The sequence below is a fragment of the Humulus lupulus genome, chromosome 6 (genome assembly GCF_963169125.1).
Source record: "Humulus lupulus chromosome 6, drHumLupu1.1, whole genome shotgun sequence".
NCBI lineage: Eukaryota > Viridiplantae > Streptophyta > Magnoliopsida > Rosales > Cannabaceae > Humulus > Humulus lupulus.
The window spans coordinates 202,925,101-202,947,077 of NC_084798.1; the positions used below are offsets into that span (position 1 = coordinate 202,925,101).

A 21,977-nucleotide genomic window follows, 5' to 3' on the forward strand; every position below is an offset into this window, starting at 1 on the left:
TGGCGGATGGAGGTTATTGCTTCGAACGCTATCAAAGTAGGTTGGCCCAAAATAGCATTGTACGCGGCGGGACAATCGATGACCACAAACTCGAGGAGTTTTGAGATAGTCCGAGGTCCCTCTCCCAGGGTTATCACCAGCTCGATTGTTCCTATTGCTGCCGACCCTTCTCCAGAGAATCCATATAGCATCATGGAGGTGGCTTTCAACTCGGTGACAGATAAACCCATCTTTTCCAGCGTAGACCGGAATAGCAGGTTCACCAACCTCCCATTGTCGACCAGTATCCTCCTAACTCTCCTATTAGCGAGCTGAGCGGCTACGACCAAAGGGTCGTTATGAGGGAACTGGACATGACTGGCATCTTCCTCGGTGAATATGATTGGTTGTCTCTCCAATCATTGCTGCTTGGGTAGATGCTGCTCAGGGATGAACTCTACTCCATTATGAGCCTTAAGTTCATTGACATATCTCTTCTGGGCACCTCTGCTCGTGCCAACCAGATGTGGGCCTCCGGAGATCGTGGAGATCTCTCCTCCTATCATAGGAGGAGGGATGTACTGATCTATCCGAGATCCGGGCTGACTTATCGGAGCTTCCGGAGCTGGTTGGCCAACGGGAACCCTATTTCGCGCATACTGAGCCAAGGGTCTGGCTTTGATGAAAGTCTCGATCTCATCCTTCAGGTGCCTACAATAATCAGTGTTGTGGCCAATGTCGTTGTGGAACCGACAAAACTTGGAGGGGTCTTGCTTACCCTTCTGGTGCTTCAACAGTTCCGGCTTCTTCTAGGGGAGGCGAGCAGAGTTTGCTAGGAAAATGTTCTCCCTAGTGTGCGTGAGCTCGGTATATGTCGCGTAGACTGGCTTAAACTTTTCCACGGACTTATTCTTCTTCGGGCCGTGTTGGCCGCCCTCACTGCTCCCTTTTCTCTTGCCTCCACCAAACTGGTTATTCTGTGTAAAAGTTTGTGTTGCTGTCACAACATCTGTTCCTACTCCAGCGGGCTGTTCAGGGGCCTGGCTGGTTCCCGCGGCCAACGCTCGCGCCTCCTCCAGGTTTATCCACCCTAGGCCCTATTTAGGAATTCGTTCACGGTGTTGACACATTTTCTTTGTATTTCTTCCTAGAGCCTGCCTCCAATGAGGATTCCAGTCCTCAAGGCCATAAGCTTGGAACTATCATCTGCGTCCCTGGCCCGAGTTGCAACGTTTGCGAATTTGCTCATGTAAGCTTTCAAAGGTTCGTCGGGTTGTTTTCTTACGTTTTCCAGGGTGTCAGCTTTGACGCGGGCAGCCTGAGAATTTCGAAATGCCCTCTTGAAGTCGGCAAAAAAGGTTTTCCACGAGCTGATGGACTGCTTTTTACTCTGCTTGAACCATTGCCTGGCCGGCCCAGTCAAGGTGGAAGGAAATATTAAACATCTCAGCTTGGGGCCGATGTTGTGGGCCATCATTAGGGTGTTGAACATACCCAAATGATCCGACGGGTCCCCGTCATCATTGAACTTGGACAAGTGAGGCATAGGGAAACTAGGTGGATACGCCATAGCTGCTATGCTGGGGGTGAAGAGCTCGAGTTCGTCCCCCAAGTCGTACTCGTCTTTTTATTTTTCCGATAAGAGCTTCCTCATCAGCTCCTCCATCTGAGCCAGTCGCTCCAGGGTTTGGTCCTTTCTTCCTTGATTGTTCTGGGGCTGTTCAACAGCTCCAGTTCCATTGTACATGTTGGGCGGGTTATAGTCCCTCCTATCTTGAGATAGGTTATGTGGGACATTCCCGCTGTCACGTACTTCAGATAGGTCCTCCCCTTGGCGAGCACGACTGCTATTTCCAACTGGATCTCCTCTCTGAGAGTTGAGACGATCTCGGAGGTCGCCCCGCGGGGTGGCCCGAGGGCTTTGAGCCGATCTCAAACGATGGCGCAGGTCTTTGCCGAACCTGCCACTTTGATTACTCCCGGTCCAGTAACTTCCATTTGAGAAGCTCGGGGCCCGCCGCTGAGGGTGAGGATCCAGGATTTCTCTGGGTGCCCGACTGCGATAAGAAAGTCCGACGGAAGGAGGATTTCTCCTGTTGCTCCCATGAGCCGGAATGTCTCGGACTAGACGAGGAGGAGATGGATACCTTATCGGTGATGGAGGATGCCTGACTGGTGACATGATCCTGGTCCCGTCGGAGCGAATTAAGTTAGGTCATGGCCGCTCCGTTCTACCATCCCTCGTGTCCTGCGCTCGGTGGTCTGAACGTGGTGCAGGACGGCTGGCCGGGGCGGGCTGTCATCATGAGCCCTCCCCGGATCTTCTTCGTGAGCTGCCACGAGCCCTCCTAGGTGCACTCGAGAGTGGAACTGAACTGGGAGTTGAGGTCTGGACCGATCGGCTGAATGGCTGATCAGCCCTAGGAAGTTCCTCAAATGCAGTTTCCTGGTGGTGCGACATAGGAATAGAATTTGATGTCGAGGGTCTGGCCGACCGACTGGGCCTGGGCCGATTACCACGGCGGGACTTATGAGTCCCACCATGCCTTTTTCCGACGTTAGCATCGGTTGTAAGAGGGGGTAATCGGGCCAAAACCTCCTCGATCTGCTTGTTTGCTTTCACCAGCTGACTCCTCAACTATGCATTCTCCATTTCTACCACCGTGTAGAAATCCGAGTTCGGATTGGGCGGCCGGGGAGCCGAACTTCCAGTGTCGTCTTGGCCCATCGGCTGCTTCCCCGGTCGCTGCTGAACCTCAGGATTTTTCTTGTTGGATATGGTGGCATGGTGGGCCTCCTGCCCATCACGTTGATCCACCTCGTTACCATGTCTCGAGCGAGTAACCACCATGGTTGGGTTTTTGCGATAGCACCAATCTAAGAACTCTCAACGAAAGCACCAAACTGTTGACGCAGCTCTTCGGCAATAGATAATGGTATGAATAAGGAGACAAATTAGTGTTAAATGATGAACCGTAATATATGAATGTTCTCAAAGGAAGATTATAACTCGAATACTTTTTTAGGTGGTTCGAAGGTTAAAATCCTTCTAGTCCACCAGCCACTATTATTGAAATATCTCTGATATTCTTTACAGGGTGTTTCTTTACAAATTAGAAGCCAACCTTATGCAACTCCCAGGGTCTCCATATTTATAGGGAGAGGACACCTGGACATTGGCAAATGGGATCATCCCGTGACCTTCTTACCCACCATGTCACTTCTGTGACATTCATGATTTATCCTTAAAACCTGACAATGAAGTGTGGTCTAATCAATAGGTAAAGGGGGATAATGGGCCACATGGCCCAAACCAGTCGTGGGGTGCCTGAACACGCACGTTTATGCTGCGTGTCCGAGAATTCAGGAAAAGAGTAGACACGTGATGTTTGAAATGTGCACGTTTACATTGCGTGGTTGACTTTATAAAGGGTTGGAGGTGTCAGCTCCAGACCGTACCCCGAGCTTGATGTGGTCTGAGCTCGTGGTGTCCACGCTGCTGACCCGATGCCTTCGAGTGTTCTTACTAAACCATTGGCTACCTCGAGCTAAAGAGGTAGAGACTCGTACCACCAGCTCCGGGCAGGTGGCTTCCACGTGGCTGATCGGATTATGCCCTTTTTCAGCTTGCTAATACCCCGTGGATATTTAGGGCATACAATATATATATGGAAGATTTCTCAACTGTTATTATTTATGTATGGTTACCATTAATCATTAAACAATTTTTTTATGAGAAATTATTATAATGATGATGAAAATAAATAAATAAAATATATAAAATCAATAATTTTAAATTTTTAGATTAATTATGCAATAAACATTAGTTAGAAAGACAATGGCCACATTAATTATTCTTATTAATTCCAAAATGATTTTTTTTCTCATAAAATGGATAAAAGGAATGAATCAATAATAAACAAAGAATGGATAATAAATATTAATTAAGATTTTTTTTAATTAATAAATATGTGACCACCATGTCATAACCCTTCTAAAAATTTTGAAAAAGTTAAAATTTATTTTTAGAAATATTATTAACAATTATAACTTAGACCATTGATCTTAAAAAGTGTCTCATATATATATTTTTATTGCTTTTTTTTAAAGTTATTAAAGTTGACAGTTGAATTTTTTTTTAATGAAATGATGTAAAACTAGTGTAAAATGTATGTAAATTGAACTTATCTACAATTATAATATGCTTCTTCTTTATTTATTATTATTGCAAAATAATATATTGCTATAAATCATAATCATCGTTTACTATGAAATACTCAAATGTGAGATTAGAAGCTTTTAACCAGATAATTAGCTACATCATCTTCCACTCCTAAAGCAAAATAAACTAAATGTATCCAACATTATTAGGCCATTAAACTCCGAATGGAAAAACAAACCATTATCAAGAGTTTGAAGTTACCAAGACACCTTTAAGTTCTCTAATTAAACCAATAAAATACATTTTCTATACTTGGGTCAATGTAAGGATTAAAAGTGGTAGGCTTGGTAACTCACTAGGTTCACACAAGTAACCTAGCTAGTAACACCGGTTTATCTAAACCTACTAACTAAACATGCTCGGAAGTATAACAATTTTGAATCAAATTATCTATACTAGAGCTCAATATAAAATGTAGTATTTATCTAACTATTATATATTAAATGCTAACTTTCACAATTTTGGATCTATTTTTGTACCGACCCAAAATTGTTAATAAGGCTTAAGGGCCTTGATTAGCGTGCCAGAAGAGCATAATTGATATATATGATTTAAATGTTTAAATGCATGATTATATGATTATATGAGTATGTGTTATGCATGTTTAAGAGTATTAGTTATGCATGTGGGCCATCTTTAGCTTATAAGGACACATTTGTAATTTTGGCCTGTTAAGGGTATAAATGTGATAAATTATTGAGACCACATTATCATGTGGATATATTTGCAGCATGTGGCTCGAGACGGTCATAGTGAACGGATTAGTGAAATAATCACAATGAGGATTAATACTCGACTCGGGTGAAGCCTAAGGGTATGTTTGGAGTTTAGAGGATATTTTGGGATTTATTAGATATTGGATAAATAATTGGTAAGTAATTGGATGACGGGATTAATTGGTAAATGTTAGGAACACTCGAGGAATTAGCAGGAACTTGGAGCAAAATGACTAAATTACCCTTTTAGTACCCTTGAAAGATTGATAAGTTTTGAGGGGCAAATGAGTCTTTTGGCTATTATAGATATACTCAGATAAACACTTAAGTCTAAGGCAGAAAGAAGTAGAAGCCTTCAGTCTTTCCATTCTCTTAATCTCACGATTCTTCTCTCTCAAGGAGCCTAGGGAGGATTTCTGAAGTTCAAAGGAAACCTTGAGGAATTGAAGTATTTGTTAGGAAAACTTATACATGATTTTTATTTATTTTCATGTAAATCTAATCTTAAAAAAATTAATATGAGATAACATAGAACATGTTTCTAAAATTGAATTCAAAGAGAAACAATGATAAGAATACTTACAGTATACGCAGCAGAATGAATGAGTCATTCCTTCAGTTATTCTAACCCTTGTATCCTTTCTGTCGCAGAGTATTATCAAGAAACTTAACCATTCTTCTAATTTCTTCACAGTCTTCCAAAGTATTCTTAGAATCACCTAGACTAGAGTGGGAAATTCTCAACACATGAGATAGATATAGAGAGAAGAAGAGAAAAGAATAATAAGAGGCTTAGAAAATGACTTGTATTTAGAGAGAATCTAAAACTATCAGAAAATCAGTGATTAAACTTATCTGTTGTCTGTTTTGACTTCTCTCTAAGCACTCTTTTTATAGACTTAATTAGGCCATTTAATTTAATTAAAAAATCAATAAAATAATAGCCAATTTGAAGCCCTAGGTCAAAATTATCATGAGTTTTAGGCCCGTGAAATTTCTCATCTAATTATAAGCCCATTGGACTTAAAATCAAGGCCTGTATTATTTTTTATTGATTTAATTAATTAAATAATCATTTAAATCCTTTATTAAATTAATTATTTATAATTTGAACCTCGATTTGAACTTTATTTATTAATTTAGATACCAATTTATCTTAATTAATAAATTTGCCATAATTTCTCTTTTCTTCTAAAAAATACATAACTCTGTGAAACTATCCAAAATTGACCTTGTCAACTTTGATAATTCTAATTGATAATTAAATTAATTAATTGAGACTATCTAGATGATTTTATCTAGGGCTGATCATTGGGCGGGTTGGTCGGGTTACAAGGCATTTTTACATGTCCAATATCATAATCAGGTTAGCAAAAGTGAATCCTTAACTTGCCAAATTAAGAAAAAAAAAAATTTAACCGGTCCAATAGTTTGGGCGGGTTGGTCGGGTCAACCCGCCCAAACCGAAGTGGCATTTTTTTTTTTTTTTTTTTACATTTTTGTAGTTTTTTTTTCTCTTTTAAATACTAGTACTAATAGTGTGAAGTTTATCTTTTTAAGCTTAAAACAATATTTTAAATTTATAGTAAAAAAATAAAACAAAACTTAATTAATTTATATATTTATTTGAAAAAATTTCTTATTTATTAATTGGCAATATATTAATAATTGCATCAACATTAAAAGTATTAAACAAAGTAACAAACATATGTCATTAAAATGAAAAAGAAAATTAATATAGTCCAAAGTCCAATTACAAATATAAATTTAATTAAGTATATATATAAATTTAATATATTTATTTAAATGTATTAAAAATAATAAATTCTTAATTGGGCGAGTTGATAATTATTTTCAACCCGCCCAATATAACAATTGGACGGTTTAAATTTTGGTCAGTTTATTCGGGTTGCATTTTTTTGCGATTTTTTCGGGTTGGTTTGGGCAGTTTATTCGGGTTGGGCGGGGTTGTAAAAATTTCTGCACAGCCCTCATTTTATCCAAGGTACAATGGGGACCATGGACCTATGAAATCAAGCTCCAATAAGTCATCATAAATCTAACAAATAATTTTACTAACTTATTAATTCCTCGTGACTCCACTATAGACTCGGAATTGCACTCTTGAATTCATAGAACGCTCTATAACAAATATAGATATGATATTAATTATCCATTGTTACAACCATAATTGTCATTCAATCCTCTATATATGGTCTACAATGAGATAGGACTAAAATACTGTTTTACCCCTCATTGTATTTTATCCTTAAAACACTTAGTTCCTTGTAAATGATATTTTTGTAAACTAATTTAATTACTGAAATGAGATCTCTATCATTTAACACCTTGAGCTAAACTAAAAGGAAACCATCGTTTCACTTCTTCGTCAGAAGCTATAGATGTTCATATCAATGATTAACACTCCCACTCAATTATACTACCGAGTTCCCAAGATGTAAGTATGGGCTAGTCCGTAGGGTAAGCTAGTAACGAACAAGTCAAAGAACTCAAATAATACAATCAGTTAGAATTCTAACCACTTAGAATTAAGATTGAATTGACCTATGGTCAACTATATGATATGACTCGAATAGATAATAACAGTATGTTTACTTATCTTATCAACTGTCAATATCGGTCCAATCCGATGTAACAAATACATCCGATCTTATCTACTTTGCTAATGTTCTAGAAAGAATATAACACTACAATGTGTAAGTAGATCATATCGTAGATTGGCAAGTCAATGTAAATATTTGCACTGACTAATCTTAGGACTAACTTATTTTGAACATATAATCATATTTATATTTCACTGTGATTACGTCACTATAAATACGATTAGCTATATGCTCAGGATTTAATAGAAGTTTATATTAAACAAATAATCATGAAAATAAAACATGTGAGCAAAGTGATTGACCAAGTCAAAAAATGATTTCTATTTTTTTATTGATAATAAATGAGATTACAAAGAAATTGGGTTTTAATTAGGACATAAAACCCCAATAGTATTAACCCAGGGAATTCAGCTAGGGAGCTTGAAGGTTTAAGCTGAGATCATTAAGAGTTATTGCTGGGAAATTGGACTGCAATTGGAGGTAAAAGTTTTAATTGAGTTCTTTGTTTCTGCTGAGTTTAGGTAAGGAGGTTGAGGTTTGCATGAGTGGCGAATTAGACTAGATATTTGGTAGTAAATAACTGATGATTTGGGTAGAAATTTCAGTATGTATTGTTGTGATTCTTGTGTCTGAATTTGGAGTGTTGATTCCTGTATGATTGTTGGAAATTATATGATGAAAATATGTGAATAAGGTTCCAAATTCGTAGTTATCCTGGTGTTGAATTAGGGAGGTTTGTTAAGGAAATTCTGGGGAGAGTTGGCTGGGAGAAACATGAGAAAAACTCAGATTTTCTGGGTTCGAAGGGGGCGCGCCGCGACCTAGCCCTAGGGCACCGCGGCGCGTGTGGCCATTTTGGCCTGGGATGCTCTCTTACTTGGGGGTGCACTGCGACTTACTAAGCCAAGTCGCAACCCGCCTCCCCTTTGGTTTGGGACCTTGCTTTCTGACTTGGGGGCAAGTCGCGACCCACCTGGGGATTTTAGCCTTAGAATTGTTTCTAGAATTGGTGAGGCTCAGGGGTTTAAACTTAGGCGCTCGGGACAATTTCTACCACCTAGTTTAATAGGAATTGAGGTCCCGGAGGCTAGTTTTTTTCTCCTAAGTATTTTCTTGGATTGGAAGTTAATAATTGCCCATTGGACACTGTGACTAGGTTTATCACCAAGGCTCGAGGTTGAGGATCGTGCTCGGAATCATTTCATTTTCTCCCCTCGGAATTAAAGGTAAGAAAATTGCACCCTTGTGTGGTTGTGTTGGGACTGAGTTTCCCTATAATTGAATACAAATGTTGTATGAACATGATATGCCACGTGAGCATGAAATGGACGGCCTAAGAGAGCCAGGGGCTGATAATTTGCACATAGGATGAGGCTCGGCCACTGTGAGCCAGGGTCAGCAGATAAACATTGGACTTGGCCTAAGCGACCTGAAGTCAGTGGGTTAAACAGAGGGTGCGACCTAAGGGCGTCGACCCTAAATATTGTTGTATGATTATGATAAACTATTGAATATAAATATGTTTTCTATTGTTAATCTGATGCTTATGGCTAGTTGAATATCTGGATGATTGACTTGTGATTCATTGATTGTCATCATCGATTATGTGTCTGCTATGTTGTTATGGTTTTCTTGTTGGACCTTGGCTCACGGGTGCTTCGTGGTGTAGGTAAAGACAAGAGTAAAATGGACCAACCATGAGCTGGAGAGCTCTGGGGGCGAGATGTACATTTTTAGCTGCTCGTCTACCACGACCGAGGGAAAGTACAGGGACAGAAGCCTAAAACTTGTATTTGCCATTAGAGTGGCCACTGATTGTACATAACTTTTGGAAGTTTGTAAATTTTTCCTTTAAACCCTGTGTTTGGGATCCCATGTACTAAATATTTATTTTAATGAAAATTATCTATTTATGACCAAAATCTTTTAACCTTAACTTGATTATGACTTTAGGATCACATTTTTATTCAAATGACTTGATTAGCAAGTCCTGCACTATTTTAAACACACAGTGTAACGGTCTTGACTATCCAGAGCATTATAATTTTAAATGGAGCCTAAGCATGGGCTTGGCTAACTTATATTCAATGACGGAGCAAAAGGGAACTAGGGTGGCCATAACCCCCTAACATTTTTATCTATATTTTTGTACAATGTATTTTTAAAATAACTTATTATAAATATATGTAAAAATGTATATTGACCACTTTAAAACAAGGGCATAGATGTAGTCACGCACCATACGGAGACAGAACTTGTAACGCCCTGGTTACCCCAGAACAGTTACGGTGAACCGGAAATTTGACTCGCTACCCGAGTCCTTTGGTTAAAAATGTGCTTCTAAGTGTTATTAACAGGCTAATTTTGAAAACCAATCAAAAGGAAGGGATATAATTTATTAAATACATAAAACTGTTCATGGGCCCATAAAAACTTTGACAAGTTATTTACAACTCAAAATGGTCACTATTATTTCAAATTTACAAACCAACCGACCTAAGCGGCAAAAATAGGGTAAACCCCCTAGTTCCTCTGAGAACTCCTTGGCCGTGGTGGTCAAGAGACTGTATATGTACACATCACCACCTAAGCTCTCCACTCAAGACTGGGTGAGCTTTTCTGTAACGACCCAAAATCACTAATATGGCTTAAGGGCCTTGATTAGTGTGCCAGGAGGGCATAATTGGCTTATGTGCGAATTTATTGATTTAATGCATGATTACATGATAAGCATGCTTGCATGATTATATGAATATAAATGTGATTAAATATTATAGTTGTGAGAACCACATTATTATGTGGGTAAATCTGCAGCAGGCGACTTGAGGTGATCCTAGGGAGCTAGATAGCGGGAAAGTCACAACGGGGCTTAATGCTTGACTTTGGGAAAGTCAAGGGGTATTTCAGGTATCGGGTGGTTATTTAGATTACCGAGTTGTGAAAATAAATAATTGGAGATATATTCGAGGTTAGGAAGTCTAGGTGGGAATATTGGAGAATTTTACCATTTTTCCATCGGGAACGTTTCCGGTACCCCGAGCCTTGGGATTAACTTGATTTCTTAAGGATAGACTTAAGAAGATTTCAGAAAACAGTAGAACAAAATAAGACCGACTCTTTTCTCAGCCCTTCTCTCTCTCTTCTCTCTCAAGGAAAAACTCTGAGAATTTTGGAGAAATTGCTGGAATTTGAGCTGGGATTTCAGAAGAATTCAAAGGGGAAATTAGAGGCTAGCTCAAGGATTATCCAGGGAACATTTAATCAAGGCTAAGGTAAGAATTAAACTGTGTTTTGAAGTTAGAAATTTTGAGCTTTTGGCTGAGTAATGAGGTGATTGTGATTTTGATGTTAAGGGCAGAATTAACGTGGAAGAGCTTGGGAATTGATTTAGATTCTCCTTAGAGAAGTGGTTCTGCAGCTGAGGTAAGCTCTAATCTAAGGTTTAATGGCTGAGTTATAGTGTTTTCATGGCTGGTTTTGTATTCTTGAGTTAGAAAGTTTCAGTAATTGAGATGGGTTTTTGATGGGTTTCTAGCCTAGGTTTCAGCTGGGTTGTGTTGTTGGAATCTCGTGGGAAGTTTTTGGATAATTGAGTTGTGGAATTGGGGTAGTTTTGAGTGAGTTTGCATAAGGTTTGAGAGTTAAAAATGGAAGTTTTTCTGGGTTCGAAGGGGTCGGGCCGGGCATAGTTCTTGGTGAGCTGCGGCCCTTCGAAGCTGATGTGTGCTGAGGAAGAAGGGCGGTCCGCGGCATGGTCTGAGTAGGGTCGCGACCCTTAGCTATTTTTGGGCATTAGGAGGTCTTTGATTGGGGCCATCTTGAGGCATGGGTGGCTAATGCCGCGACCCTTAAGGGATTTTGGGATTTTGAGATTCTAGGCTTGGGAATTTAACCTAGGGTGCTCGGGATTGAATCTTTTACCATGTTTGATGAAGTTCAATGTTCCGGAGACTAGAAATTTTTCTAGAAGCTCATTTAAGATTGTTGATGGTATCCTTTATCTTGGTTGTGACTAGGTGCTAAGCTAGGGCTCGGGGATCGGATCGCGCTCAAGGAGCATCGTTCGTAACTAGTTCACTTGGAAGCGAAAGGTAAGAAAACTGCACCTGGTTGAATATCTGTACTGGGACTAAGGGTTTCCTATTGTGTATGCTTGAAAGGATGGTATTATGCCATGCAAGCTAATTATTGAACCAACGGCCTAAGGGTACCAAGGGTTGCACTAGCGCACAGGGCGTGGCTTGGCCACTGGTAGCCGAGGACAGCTTAATATGCACTGAGCTCGGTTTAAGCGGGCCAGAGTCAATGGGGTAAACAGAGGGTGCGGCCTAAGTTGTCGGCCCTGATTATTATGTGATATGAATGTTATAAGTGAATGATTGCATCCATGATTCTGAATATATGCTGAATGATTAATGTGGATTATTTGATGAAAGTTCATGCTTAGTGAATTTACTATCTGTTATTATTGTTTGTGTTGCATATCATGTTTTCTTGCTGGGCCTTGGCTCACGGGTGCTACGTGGTGCAGGTAAAGGCAAGGGAAAACTTGATCAGCCTTGATTTGGAGAGCTCTGCGAGCAGAATGTACATGGCCAGCTGCTCAGCCGCCACGGTTGAGGTTTAGGCAGGGACGCGAGACCTAGAAATTGTTCATTTTGCCTTAGTATGGCTGACAGTTGTCTGTATTTTTTAGGAGTCTGTAATCCAACTTTTAAACTCTGTTTCTTTTGGGATCCCATGTATATAACTACTGTAATGACCCACTACTCTAGACTTTTGGACCATTAACGAAACTATACATACAAATCCTTAATAAAACTTACATTTGCGAAAATACCATAAATTTATTAGAAACTTGTATAAATAAAAATTACTCTCATAAAATATCAAGTAGGATATGGGATCCCATTGTCTTTAAAACAAAACATAATTTAAAGTGAAAAGGAGTTACATAGAAAGTGCGGAAAAATACATGTAAAACCATAAAAAAATAAAACAAGACTACATCCTCGAAAATCGAACTCTCGACTCCTTGACTCCATTCACCACCGATACACATTCTCCCAAGCATCCATGAATCTTACCGCCACTATAGCTATTTTCCTGCACATATAAACAAAAAGGAATGAGCCTAATACCCAGCAAGGAAAATCTAACACATACATCATGTACATAAATTTCATAATAATCATAAAGACATAACATAACACTTAATATATACACATACTATAATGGCCATTATTACTTGGGGTCCCATAGACTAAACAAGTCATATGCCCATGAGATTAGTGGGGTCCTACTAGCTAAGTAGGTCATATGCCCATAATCTTTTTGGGGTCTTGTTAGTCATATGGGTCATATGCCCAAGCCTACAAACATACATATCATAACACTTATCATAACATAAGAAACATAAGATAACATATAGAACATATAACATATGCATTTCTATCCTATTTTCCTTACCAAAGTTACCGGAATAAGAGGACAGCGTTGGGACTTTTGGAACACTCCTAAAACCATATATAACAGGGTGAGTAGATTGAAGAAAAAGTAATGAAAAGAATGGAAGGAATGGAATGACTAAACCTTTGAGAAACATACTTACCAAAAACTTATGAGCAAGTTCTTAGATTTCCTAACCAAAATAAGAGTGAGGTTAGAAGACTGAGTAGAAGACTATGAGAAGTAAAAATAACATGAAACCAATGAACTAGAGAGTGTGGAAATACCTTGAAGACTTGTAGTCCAATCTAAACCTCGAACCGAAATACTATTAAACCTTACTTCCCAAAGTGTTTGATAAGCTTATGGTGATCAAGCTTATGATTCCCCATCCCAGGTGTTTACACTCTCACACTCACTTAGTACTTGCAGCCTCTGAACTTAGAGCAAAAAATGAATAATGGATGGGTACTAGGTCCTATTTATAGAGTTTAGGAATGAAAAGATCTAAATTTTACTTGAATAAAAATAATAGCTTTTTAGGTGAAAATAATTTGAATAATTGTTCAGCAGAGGCTGAAGACTCGTTCAAAAAGATGCTGGACTTATCAAGAGGTTGAATGGCTGAAAGGAAAAAGAATTCAAATTTTTTTGAAATATACTGAAGGAGGTGATATATCGATTGGATAGACAAGTTAGCCAGCTTGCCTACAACCACTTCTATTCCAGCACTGATAAGCTCCTGCTGAAGTGGCTTTTCTATTTCGGATAAGGCTGCTAAGTTCCCATAGCTTTTCCTACTAAGCGCATCAGCCACTACGTTTGCCTTTCCTGGGTGGTATAGGATTTCGCAGTCGTAATCCTTGACTAACTCTAACCACCTGCACTGCCTCATATTAAGCTCCTTCTGCGTAAAGAAGTATTTTAAACTCTTGTGGTCCGTATAAATCTCGCACCGTTCTCCGTAAAGATAATGGCGCCAGATTTTTAACGCAAAGACCACTGCTGCCAACTCCATATCGTGAGTTGGATAGCGTTATTCATACTCCTTCAACTGACATGAGGCGTAGGCTATCACCTTGTCATTTTGCATCAGCACACATCCCAATCCTAGCTTTGATGCATCGCAGTAGACAACAAACTTATCGTTGGGTGTCGGTACACTGAGTACTGGTGTTGAGCAAAGATTATCTTTAAGCAACTGGAAGCTTTCTTCACACTTATCGTTCTAGTTAAACTTTTGTTGCTTCCTCAGGTTGGTGAGCGGAGTGGCTATCTTTGAAAAGCCCTCTACAAACTTCCTATAATAACCTGCTAACCCTAGGAAGCTTCTTACTTCAGATGCGTTCTTTGGTCTGGGCCAATCCTTCACGGCCTCTACCTTTGATGGATCTACTGCAACTCCATCTTTCGATATAATGTGTCCGAGGAACGCCACTTGCGAAAGCCAAAACTCGCATTTCTTGAACTTTGCGTAGAGTTAATGCTCCTTCAGTCGCGTCAAAATCATCCTCAAATGTTCCTCGTGCTCTACTTCATCCTTGGAGTAAATTAAAATGTCGTCGATGAACACAACGACGAATTTATCCAAGTAGTCTTTGAAGACCCTATTCATTAAGTCCATAAACGCGGCTGGTGCGTTAGTAAGACCAAAAGACATAACCAAGAACTCGTAATGTCCATAACGAGTCCTAAAGGCTGTCTTAGGAATATCTTCTCCCTTTACCTTGAGCTGATGGTACCCGGACCATAAATCGATCTTTGAGAATACCGTCGCACCTCGGAGTTGATCAAACAAATCGTCGATCTGAGGTAGCGGGTACTTGTTCTTAATCGTTACTTTGTTCAGCTCACGATAGTCTATGCACATCCGCATACTTCCGTCCTTCTTCTTCACGAATAGTAGCGGAGCTCCCCATGGTGAATGGCTTGGCCTAATAAAACCCAAGTCTAGGAGTTCTTGTAGCTGTGTCTTTAACTCCTTGAGTTTCGTAGGTGCCATCCGGTATGGTGCCTTAGAGATAGGCTTGGTGCCTGGTACTAATTCTATCGTGAAGTCTATTTCTCGATTTGGCGGCAATCCTGGCAAGTCATCGGGAAATATTTCTAGAAATTCTTGTATAACTCGAACATCTCCAGCCTTAAGTGGTGTCTCCCTTTCCACATTCGTGATGCTGGCGAGGAACGCTTGACATCCTTTCTCCATCATTCTCTGAGCTTTGAGAGATGACACTAACGGGGTGCGCAATCCTGAAGCTTGCCCCATGAAGCATCGTCTCTGGCCGTCAGGAGTCTCGAACATCACCTTCTTGCGTTTGCAGTCGATCATTGCGCCATGCCGTGCTAGCCAATCCATGCCTAGTATTACGCCGAAGTCCTTGATCACTAACTCTATCAGGTCTCCTTCTAGTTCTATGTCCTCAATCTTGATCGGTACGCCTCGTACTATTCGTGATGATAGAACTACTTTGACCGAAGGCAACTCGGTTACAAACCTAGTTCTAAATCTTTCACTAGGTTTGTCTAGTTTTTCTATCATTCCTAACGAGATATACGAGTGAGTGGCTCCCGAATCAAATAATACATGACATAAGTTATTGAGGATAGAAACCTAACCTGTGACCACCTTGTTGCTAGCATCGGCCTCTCCTTGGGTTAAAGCAAAAACCCTAGCAGGAACCATCTTTTCGTCCTTCTTCCCTTCTGGCTTTTGCTGAGGACAGTCTCTTTTACGATGCCCTTCTTGACCACAGTTGAAACACTCCTTGGTGTTGGCGCAGCATTCTCCAGGATGCTTCTTCTGACACTTAGAACATGGCGGTTATTCCACGTAGCCCGGCCTATTTCCCCCATTATTAGTACGTGCCTTCTTATCACTGTCGAACTTCTTGTTATCCAGATGCCGTCTTTTCTGGCCGTTACCGTTGTTGCTGGACTGATTACTGCCATTATGGTTGTTGTTATTCCGATTGGCCTGAGGTTGGCTCTGCTGTCTAGGTTCAGGCTTACTGGCTTCTTCTTTGCTTACATTGGCCTGCAACCTTTCTACTTCGATTGCCGTCTCAAGAACGTCGGCATATGTAATGTTTCCCGGGTTCGCTAGCTTAACCCCCATCTCGATTTTCGATCGAAGTCTTCTAACAAACTTGTTCACCCTCAGAAAATTGGTTGGAGCCATCTCAGAGGTGAACTTTGCTAAGCGGTCGAATTGACGAGCATATTCCACCACTGATTAATTTCCTTGCTTCAGGTTGGCAAACTCCTCAACTCTTGACGCGAGTACAGCTGAGTTGTAGTACTTTTTGTGGAAGAGCTCCACAAATCGGGTCCATGTCATAGTGGTAGCATCATGGGATTGCTGGACCAAGTCCCACCATATCCTGGCATCCTTCTTGAGCAAGGACGAGACGCAGGATATGCGATCCGCATTACTAAGGTTCATGTGCGTCAGAATCGGCTCCACATTCCTTAGCCACTCTTTTGCCTCAAAGGGGTCTGTAGTCCCTTCGAAGTTTGGAGCGTGCTGCTTGCGAAACCTCTCATACACTGGCTCCATGTGTTGTACTGGATATGGCCTGTAATTCTTCATAGGCCATCCCCCATATGGACCAACTTGTTGGGGTGCTGGGGCCATTTGCTGTGGCTGCGGCTGAGGCTGAGTTTGAGCCTGTTGGCGTTGTTGCTGCAGAAGTTCCTCGACTTGTTTCCGCAGTCTGGCGATCTCCGCGGTGTTGTCAGCTGGCAGTGCCGGCGCGTTGCGGCCAGCAGTAGCACGCACTCCCCTTCGGCGAACTGGAGGGACTTCATTGGTTGCTGGAACGGCGTTGGAGGCGTTTCCGTTGGTGCGTGCAGATCTTCGGAGCGACATCAGCAGAGTTCTAACAGTTGAAAGAAACATGTTAGAACTTTACCTAATAGGCTCTAAGGCAAAAACTTATTCTAAAACAAACATATCTCGGACCTATTTATTATGACTTTTTATGAAAAATTATATAAGTCTTTATTTATTATTAGAGTGGGTTTCTATACTTAGAAAAACAAGTCATCTTTATTTTCTAAGTGTGTTTTTAATCATCCTATATGACTTAATTCTCAGGCTCGAAACTTATCTTTGTTCCAAAGTTAACCATATTGAGGGAGGGCTGGGATTAGTAAAATCGTTCCCACTACTATGGCCCCCTAACTCTCAATAAGGAAACTTGGTTCATTGATTTGTATCCACCCTCACCGAACTTAGTCATTATTCATTTTATTTAGTATTTATTATGATTGCGAAAATAAAAACAAACTCATACATGGTAATAAAATAACATGTTATTCATTTGGAAAAACAGTTTTCACTTATTACAATCACAAAATAAAAAGTAAATAAAACAAACAATAAAAACTACTAATCTAAAAATCGGGATCTTCTACATCCGATCCTTCATCTAGCATATCATCATCTATCTCCTCATAATCATCATTGTCATGTGCATCAAAATGCCCTCTAGGAAGGTTGGTGAGAATCCTATGTTTATGCTCATTTATGAACTGAAACTCGAATTTTGCGGTGAACCTAACTAAGAGGAAGTAATAATGCATTGCTAATGGCAGTTCATCCTCATCATTCATGTTTTCCCATATTTCTTCTAAGGCTGCTATTACAGGATGAAAATCTTTAAATAGCCTAATTATAAGTACATATTGTTCCGTTGATCTTAACATTATTTGCTTAGACTCTTGAAGGTGACCTATCTCTTGGTGGAACAAGAGCAATCTTCGAGTGATCCTTTCTAGTGCTCCTATAGTGTTTCTTGGCTCCCTTATTCTTTTTAAGGCCTTAATGGCTCGGATATCTTGGTAGGTTAAAGCTCCGTTCATACTTAACTGAAAACATAAACACTAAAGTTGTTAGCTATACACATAAGCAAAATAACTTGTAACCTAAATACTTACTTGGCAGTCAGATTCGGAGCTTTGAGCGTGTGTATCGAGGAGAACTTCATGCAAAGGAACCATTTTCTTTGATACCAACTGTAATGACCCACTACTCTAGACTTTTGGACCATTAACGAAACTATACATACAAATCCTTAATAAAACTTACATTTGCGAAAATACCATAAATTTATTAGAAACTTGTATAAATAAAAATTACTCTCATAAAATATCAAGTAGGATATGGGATCCCATTGTCTTTAAAACAAAACATAATTTAAAGTGAAAAGGAGTTACATAGAAAGTGCGGAAAAATACATGTAAATCCATAAAAAAATAAAACAAGACTACATCCTCGAAAATCGAACTCTCGACTCCTTGACTCCATTCACCACCGATACACATTCTCCCAAGCATCCATGAATCTTACCGCCACTATAGCTATTTTCCTGCACATATAAACAAAAAGGAATGAGCCTAATGCCCAGCAAGGAAAATCTAACACATACATCATGTACATAAATTTCATAATAATCATAAAGACATAACATAACACTTAATATATACACATACTATAATGGCCATTATTACTTGGGGTCCCATAGACTAAACAAGTCATATGCCCATGAGATTAGTGGGGTCCTACTAGTTAAGTAGGTCATATGTCCATAATCTTTTTGGGGTCTTGTTAGTCATATGGGTCATATGCCCAAGCCTACAAACATACATATCATAACACTTATCATAACATAAGAAACATAAGATAACATATAGAACATATAACATATGCATTTCTATCCTATTTTCCTTACCAAAGTTACCGGAATAAGAGGACAGCGTTGGGACTTTTGGAACACTCCTAAAACCATATATAACAGGGTGAGTAGATTGAAGAAAAAGTAATGAAAAGAATGGAAGGAATGGAATGACTAAACCTTTGAGAAACATACTTACCAAAAACTTATGAGCAAGTTCTTAGATTTCCTAACCAAAATAAGAGTGAGGTTAGAAGACTGAGTAGAAGACTATGAGAAGGAAAAATAACATGAAACCAATGAACTAGAGAGTGTGGAAATACCTTGAAGACTTGTAGACCAATCTAAACCTCGAACCGAAATACTATGAAACCTTACTTCCTGATAACTCTAGGATTTAGAGTTATTTTTATAATCTTTGAACTTGCTTTTCAAAACTAAAAAGAGTAATGAGTCCTTATTTCATGTAATTTTGTCAGTTTTAGTGTGTTATTCTAGGTAGTGAGTCTGGGTAAGAGTTAGGTTTGTATTGTAATATTTTTCAGTGTTTTTTTATGTAAATTACTGTGTTGTGTTAATCAGGAAAGGAAGCTTACAAAATATGTAAAAGGGAACTGCTGGAAGCAAGGGGAAAAATGAATTCTGAAAGGGGCGTGTTGCTGCTTCAACACCACAACAATTCAAGGAATCAGGCAGGTGACGTGGCTAGAAGACAGCTGGGCTTAATGAGTGAAATCAGCGTCTATGTGGCTAGAATTTTAATAACTTAAGTCAGCTGGGTGATGTGGCACTTGGAGGACAAAGTGGGAATTGACTTTCCTATTAGGGTAAAGGAAAGTACCCTAAAAAGAAGGGTACCAGCCGAAATAGAGGGAGACCCATTATCATTGAAGTATTCTGGATATTTTTGACAGAGAGAAGCAGAAAGAAAGAAGAAGAAGGGAGTACGAAATAGGAGAGAAAAAGAAGGCAGACGCCTAAGGGGGACTAGAGCTCAACACTCAATTCTCTCTAATCTCTATTTCTCTTTAATTTTGTATTATTTTCTCATCTCAATTTCTGTTCAAACTTCATGGAAATATTCTGTACTGGTCTTATGTTTATAATTTCAGCTATGAATTAACACTCTAAAGATTTGGGTGGTTATGAACCCTTATGTATGAACTAAATTTCTAAATGCATGGTTAAGTTGTTTATGCTATAGTTCAATTGAATGTGATGTAATGATAAGTGAATGTTAATTACTGGCCATTTTTAGCATTTATTAAGTTAGATCTAGCTTGGAAAAGGGAAGTCTAGCTGAACCCATTCAATTGATGTAAGAAACTTACCTAGTTTTAGGTGATTTTGAGTAGTGGAATAGGACTATTTTGCTGCCTTGCATAACCTAAAGATTTGGTGCTTGATTGGTTGGTTATAGTCTGTTTTTATACAGGAATGTATTGAGGGGGGTTATAGACAATAGATATTAAGTTTTGGGAAAAACTTACTGGGTTTTGCGAAATCTGTTAACTGTGACATAAATTGCTGACCCATTGCTGAGTCATTGCTGTAGCAACTGGAATGAACCGAGGGGAATTAACCACCCAAATCTATTTTTCTCATATCTAAAATCCACCCAGAATTCTTTCATTTTAATCTCTGATTTTTAGTTTAATTAATTGGCTCATTTACATTTATTTTTAGAATTAATTACATAAATTTTCTCTTGATTTGGTTACTGAATTGTAAATTGTTGGTAGTTGATATTGCATTATTTTTAGTTTAAAAGTCCCTGTGGAGACAAACTTTGATACTGTATCACTGTATTACTTGTTGTCGACTGTGTATACTTGCGCATATTTTAATCGTTAGAAAATTCACAACAAGTTTTTGGCGCCGTTGTCGGGGACTTTAAAATTAAATTATGTTTTATCAACTATTTTACAGTTTATTTTCATTGTTTTTAACCTTGTTGGTTCGGGGTGTGCAAACTCAGGTACCTACAGTGTATGAACCAGCAAGAGGACAATGAACTTGCTCCTATTGACCCCGAGATCGAACAAACTTTCAGAAAAATGAGAAAGGATCAAAAGGCTAAAAGCCGAGGCACTATGGCTGAACGTGTTGATGATGAGGGGGATGGCCAGCAAGTTACTAATCCCATTGTTTTGGTGGATGACAGAGCCAGAGCAATACGGGAATACGCTGCCCCCATGTTTAATGAGCTAAATCCAGGCATTGTGAGGCCAGAAATACAAGCAGCTCAATTCGAGCTCAAGCCAGTGATGTTTCAAATGCTCCAAACCGTGGGGCAGTTCAGCGGGATGCCAACGGAGGATCCTCATCTCCATCTTCGTTCATTTTTGGAGGTGAGCGATTCTTTCAAGCTACAAGGAGTGAGTGAAGAAGCATTAAGGCTGAAGCTATTTCCATTCTCATTAAGAGACCGAGCTAGATCATGGCTCAACACCTTGCCCCCTGATTCCGTCACAAATTGGAATGATCTTGCTGAAAATTTTCTGCGCAAATATTTCCCTCCCACCAGAAATGCAAAATTTCGAAGTGAAATCATGTCATTCCAGCAGCTTGAAGATGAGTCCACTAGTGACGCGTGGGAAAGATTCAAAGAGCTTTTAAGAAAATGTCCACACCACGGTATCCCACATTGTATACAAATGGAGACATTCTACAATGGTCTCAATGCAGCCTCTCGAATGGTCTTGGACGCTTCAGCCAATGGAGCCATTCTTTCCAAGTCTTACAACGAAGCATTTGAGATTTTGGAAAGGATTGCAAGTAACAACTACCAATGGTCAAATACTAGAGCTCCTACAAGCCGAAAAGTAGCGGGTGTTCTTGAAGTAGATGCTCTAACTGCTCTAATCGCTCAAATGGCCTTAATGACCAACATTTTAAAGAACATGAGTATGGGAGGAAATGTACAGCCAGCTGCTGCCATTCAAAGTGCAGAAGTATCATGTGTGTATTGTGGGGACGGGCATACTTTTGAGAATTGCCCTTCAAATCCAGCTTCGGTCTTCTATATGGGTAATCAGAATTTCAACCGCAACAACAACCCATATTCTAACACTTACAATCCAACTTGGAGGCATCATCCAAATCTGTCATGGGGGGGTCAAGGAGCAAGTTCAAGTGGAGCACCAACACAAGAAAAACAGTCATATCCACCGGGATTTTCTCAACAACCAAGACCTCAACAACCACACCAACCTCAAGGCTCTCAAACAAGTTCTTTGGAGAATTTAATGAGAGATTATATGGCCAAGAATGACGCTGTAATTCAAAGCCAGGCAGCGTCTCTTCGGAATTT

General features: G+C 39.6%; 1 non-coding gene across 1 annotated transcript; it reads right to left on the minus strand.

Moving 5' to 3' along the window:
* Positions 1 to 21,198: 21,198 nt before the first annotated feature.
* On the minus strand, positions 21,199 to 21,305 carry LOC133787753 (small nucleolar RNA R71). The gene has a single exon (XR_009872754.1). It is a non-coding gene; the product is annotated as a small nucleolar RNA R71 (small nucleolar RNA).
* Positions 21,306 to 21,977: the final 672 nt, after the last annotated feature.